This window comes from Salvelinus fontinalis, chromosome 38, assembly GCF_029448725.1.
Source record: "Salvelinus fontinalis isolate EN_2023a chromosome 38, ASM2944872v1, whole genome shotgun sequence".
In the NCBI taxonomy this organism is placed as follows: Eukaryota; Metazoa; Chordata; class Actinopteri; order Salmoniformes; family Salmonidae; genus Salvelinus; species Salvelinus fontinalis.
Window position 1 is genome coordinate 18,672,141 of NC_074702.1, and position 6,106 is coordinate 18,678,246.

A 6,106-nucleotide genomic window follows, 5' to 3' on the forward strand; every position below is an offset into this window, starting at 1 on the left:
AACCCAGGGCCAACCACACCAGCATATGGTCTCACAAGGGGTTTGAGGATCTCATCTCGGTACCTAATGGCAGTCAGGCTACCTCTGGCGAGCACATGGAGGGCTGTGCGGCCCCCAAAGAAATGCCACCCCACACCATGACTGACCCACCGCCAAACCGGTCATGCTGGAGGATGTTGCAGGCAGGAGAACGTTCTCCACGGCGTCTCCAGACTCTGTCACGTCTGTCACATGTGCTCATGTGCTCAGTGTGAACCTGCTTTCATCTGTGAAGAGCACAGGGCGCCAGTGGCGAATTTGCCAATCTTGGTGTTCTCTGGCAAATGCCAAACGTCCTGCACGGTGTTGGGCTGTAAGCACAACCCCCACCTGTGGACGTCGGCCCTCATACCACCCTCATTGAGTCTGTTTCTGACCGTTTGAGCAGACACATGCACATTTGTGGCCTGATGGAGGTCATTTTGCAGGGCTCTGGCAGTGCTCCTCCTGCTCCACCTTGCACAAAGGCGGAGGTAGCGGTCCTGCTGCTGGGTTGTTGCCCTCCTACGGCCTCCTCCACGTCTCCTGATGTACTGGCCTGTCTGCTGGTAGCTCCTCCATGCTCTGGACACTACGCTGACAGACACAGCAAACCTTCTTGCCACAGCTTGCATTGATGTGCCATCATGGATGAGCTGTACTACCTGAGCCACTTGTGTGGGTTGTAGACTCCGTCTCATGCTACCACTAGAGTGAAAGCACCTCCAGCATTCAAAAGTGACCAAAACATCAGCCAGGAAGCATAGGAACTGAGAAGTGGTCTGTGGTCACCACCTGCAGAACCACTCCTTTATTGGGGGTGTCTTGCTAATTGCCTATAATTTCCACCTGTTGTCTATTCCAATTGCACAACAGCATGTGAAATGTATTGTCAATCAGTGTTGCTTCCTAAGTGGACAGTTTGATTTCACAGAAGTGTGATTGACTTGGAGTTACATTGTGTTGTTTAAGTGTTCACTTTATTTTTTTGAGCAGTGTATATATAAGGTTTAGGAAATCTGGTCTCAACTTAATATTGAGAGTAAGAATACAGCAGGTACAATTTTGAAATTTGGTTGTGCATCAGCAGTTTTTCTCTTGTTATGTCACTGACAATCACTCAATAGCCATGTCAGCTACCAATTTTTGGATAGTTAGTCTAGCCAGCTATCTAAACTTGTAGTAGTCATGGCCGAAGACCGGCCGGGCATGCAGGGCACTTGCCCAGGGGCTCTGACCTCCAGGGGGCCACCATAGGTTTTCTTAGTCATTCTCACTCAGAAATCATATTTGCATGGCATAAGTCATTACAAAATGTGTTGATTTGCAGGAAATTTGCTTTAAAATGCACTTTTCTTCTCTCTTCCCCATGTCAAAGTGTGTAGAATTTCAAGAAATGTGTTATAAAATTTCAGAACTAAAAAATAGCAGAACTTGCAACATTTATCACACACCATGGCAGAATGTGTAGAATTGCATGAAATTAACTGGCTCCATGTTTTGGGGGCCACTAAAATGTTAGAGCCAGTCCGGTATTGTTTTACTGTAAGTATTTACTGGCTCACTTCAATAAAAAAAAGGTTGGTTTACGGTTGGTGTGTGCTTCTGTACAGAGCGCTGTTTTAAGTATTAAATATCATAGCAGGTAAAGCAGACAAATGTGTTATAATCTAAATGTCCTCTGCATCCCCATTATAATGATCAATATAAAACATGTTACAATACTGCAGTGAATCACATTAGGATGACATTTTGTGTACACATTGTAAGGCACCAGCAGTGTTACTCTTTGTGGTGAGATAAGTTGCTAACAGGAGTAAGAGATATTGGTCTGTGGTGGCACCATCATTCACATATTCTCTAGCACTGACACATGGGAACATAGGTCACTGAGTATATCTTGATTACATTATCTTGGAAGTACTTTAATTTGCCTCATGCAGGAGGGGATGAAGTTTCTGTAATACATTTATTTACATAGAATCAAAAAGTATTACTGTATTTACATACAGTATGTGTGCTAGCAGATTTATAATACATTTTAAAAGAAAAGATAACTTTGCAAAATGTGCCAAAAACTTCAAATAGACATTCAAATAGACATACTGTACTAGACAAAATGCTATACAAAGGGAAATTAAATGGTTTGTGGAATTCATAGTGATTGGGTTGATTTCTGTAAAAATCAACGCCCTGATGGGAAACTCTGAGATGAGTGACAATTTCCTGACTTCGCCATGCACCTGGATCAGAGCCTATTATTTCCGGATGATTGTATTTGACACTGGATTTGGTATTTACATGTGATGTGATGTCAGATGTATTTGTCTTTGCAGTTAAGTTGCTGTTCACACGGCAGTAGAACTCTCATCCACGCTGGTGGTCTGCGAGTAAATATATCCTGTCCTCGAGGCTCTGATGTCCCGGGGCAGGTAGTACTTCATGAACTGACACATCCTGCAGGGAGCCTTGTTTATCAGTTTATGAGAGGCCTTCTAAACTTCTGCCCCACAAACACATAGAGGATGTGATTCAGGCATCTTTGGGAGTAGACCATGGCCTCTGTGATCTGTAGAGTGAGTCTGATGGCTTTGCTACTCTCACAGCTTGAGTAGACCTCACTTAACTCCAAGGCCTTGAAAAATGAGTCCAGCAGCAGAACAACACCACAACCACAATGAGAATGAGTCTGATGGCCTGCTTTTTGGAGGATGGATTACTGAGCAGCCTTCTCACTATCTGTGTGTAGCAGAACCCCATGATGACAAGGGGGATTAGCAGACTAAGTGTGTTCATTTTGAAAAGGCCAAAAATTCCCCAAGAGTGTCCATCATAGACGGGTGCCAATTTTCTTTATCATTGTTTTTCTCCACTTTAAGAGACAGTGCCTCAGGAAACGAGGCCAGGAATCCAGCCAGCCAGGTCACGATGGCAGCGATGGCCCCGTACTTCCGTGTTCTGGCTCTCATGGCGTACACAGCATGGGCTATGGCCAGGTACCTGTCCACACTCATCAGGGTGATGAAGAAGATGCCACTGTAGAAGCCAACGTGGTAGGTGCTGAGGAGCACTTTGCACATGACGTCACCAAACACCCACTGATCTGTAGCGTGGTGGGCCAGGAAATGCAAGGTGCAGACCAGGAGCAGGTCAGCCAAGGCCAGGTTCAGAAGACACACGTTAGGCATGCTGCATAGTTTCACCCCCAGCAGGATGACCCACAAGACCAGAACGTTCCCCAGAAACCCCAGGATGAAGAAGAGGGAGAACAGCACTGGCAGGAAGCTGGCTCCGTGTGCCTTGTACTTGCAAACGCCATCGTCATTGTTATTGTAGTCGTATGTGGTTACTTCAAATGCGTCTGCAAAATGTGTGCTGTAAAAGATCAGACGAGGAGAATGAACCAAGCAGCAATGATAAGAATGAGCATTCTTAAAGCCACAATCTGAAAATTGTGCTTATTATCAAAATGTGGTCCACCAACAACAATATTTACAGTACAGTGGAGTAAATGCAAATAGTACTTTATTTCTATCAGCAACATTTCATTTTTTAAAACATGATTGGAAGATTGGGGCAGAAATCTTGTAACACCAATTTCACTCTTTCCTCAAAATGAGTGTTTCTAAAAGTCAAGACATTTTAGACCTTTACTTCCCAATATGCATAACTGGATGAGTTCTAATATGCATAACTGGATGAGTTCTAATATGCATAACTAGATGAGTTCTAATATGCATAACTGGATGAGTTCTAATATGCATAACTGGATGAGTTCCAATATGCATAACTGGATGAGTTCCAATATGCATAACTGGATGAGTTCCAATATGCATAACTGGATGAGTTCTAATATGCATAACTGGATGAGTTCCAATATGCATAACTGGATGAGTTCTCATATGCATAACTGGATGAATTCCCATTCTCAACACTCACAGAGCTGAAGGGAATGGTCGTGGTGTTCCCCCTGAAATTCATTACCAATGATTTGAGCTTCTCAATTACAGGCGCATGTATCAATGGCCCATTTTGTACAGCATAACATATGACATTACATTATTTACAGCAATGATGTAATTATTATAAGTTATTATGATAAATGTATTAATTGATGACACAATTAATATTCAAATAGAGCTATTTGTCAAATAAAAAATATAAAGTCCCACCCTGCCGTGGTGTGAACAGGATATCCAGTGATATTCATCCCTGAAATAAAATGTAAAAAATGACCACTGAAATTGTTTTGATTATTCGTTGCTAATTACAGGACTGCAATTCATTTTATGAAAGTTGCTAATAAAATTATGTAAAAAAATGTATAAAATAATAATAACTTGAATGTTATTAGCCTGATGTCTGCAGAGACACTATGTTGAAGACTCAAGATACTGTACAACACTATGCACAGCAGAGTAACTTTTGCAAAGCATCCTGAAGCCAACCCTCACATACAGTAAGCATAATATACTCACTGTTAATCTGGGTTGAGTTGTCTGTCTGAGGGTTATACACACTGGTGTGACAGTAGTTCCGGGGGCTGCAGGGACTCGTAATAAGGTGGGTTATTAAGGGAACCTATGTCTGCAGTTTTTTTTTCTCCAACAGATGTCTTTGGTGGGGGTGGATGTGGTGTGGGGTAGATGTGGCCAAACTATACTGCATTGCTGAATGCAGATTTAAATCCAAAAGGCATGCATTTGTACCTGCACATCCCCTGTGCATCATGAATGCTTGGACCACTACAGGAAGCTGGAGGAATCCATGCTGCAGGTGTAGTTTATTGAACACTGTGGACCCTTTTTTAAGATCATTCATGCATTATCTTATTTGAACAGAGGAGTGGCACTTCTCCCAAAGGCTTGATCTGTGCTGCAGACATGTTCACCACCAAGCAGGATATCCTGTAGATGATGCAAACTCATAGTGCTGCTCAAGCAACTAACTTTACTGAGAAGTAGTTAGCTGGACACTTTGAAATAATTTTGCATCATGACTGAGAGATGCATTAGTTCTAGCATCATTGCTAGCATTCAATTATCAAAATATGGTGACTGCTGATAGAATTCCTGTCTTTGAACAATTGAAATAAATTCTATGATGACTAGATTGATATGTGAGTTTTCTGGATCAAAACCATTCAAAGTAAACCTACTGTAAAGAAGATTTGAACCTATTGATATACAGTGGGGCAAAAAAGTATTTAGTCAGCCACCAATTGTGCAAGTTCTCCCACTTAAAAAGATGAGAGAGGCCTGTAATTTTCATCGTAGGTACACTTCAACTATGACAGACACAATGACCAAAAAAATCCAGAAAATCACATTGTAGGATTTTTAATGAATTTATTTGCAAATTACGGTGGAAAATAAGTATTTGGTCACCTACAAACAAGCAAGATTTCTGGCTCTCACAGACCTGTAACTTCTTCTTTAAGAGGCTCCTCTGTCCTCCACTCGTTACCTGTATTAATGACACCTGTTTGAACTTGTTATCAGTATAAAAGACACCTGTCCACAACCTCAAACAGTCACACTCCAAACTCCACTATGGCCAAGACCAAAGAGCTGTCACAGGACACCAGAAACAAAATTGTAGACCTGCACCAGGCTGGGAAGACTGAATCTGCAATAGGTAAGCAGCTTGGTTTGAAGAAATCAACTGTGGAAGCAATTATTAGGAAATGGAAGACATACAAGACCACTGATAATCTCCCTCGATCTGGGGCTCCACGCAAGATCTCACCCCGTGGGGTCAAAATGATCACAAGAACGGTGAGCAAAAATCCCAGAACCACACGGGGGACCTAGTGAATGACCTGCAGAGAGCTGGGACCAAAGTAACAAAGCCTACCATCAGTAACACACTACGCCGCCAGGGACTCAAATCCTGCAGTGCCAGACGTGTCCCCCTGCTTAAGCCAGTACATGTCCAGGCCCGTCTGAAGTTTGCTACAGAGCATTTGGATGATCCAGAAGAAGATTGGGAGAATGTCATATGGTCAGATGAAACCAAAATAGAACTTTTTGGTAAAATCTCAACTCGTCGTGTTTGGAGGACAAAGAATGCTGAGTTGCATCCAAAG

At 42.5% G+C, this 6,106-nt stretch overlaps 1 pseudogene; it reads right to left on the reverse strand.

The window, feature by feature from the left end:
* Nucleotides 1-1,776: 1,776 nt before the first annotated feature.
* On the reverse strand, nt 1,777-4,204 carry LOC129837787 (C-C chemokine receptor type 5-like; annotated as a pseudogene).
* Between the last annotated feature and the right edge of the window lie 1,902 nt (nt 4,205-6,106).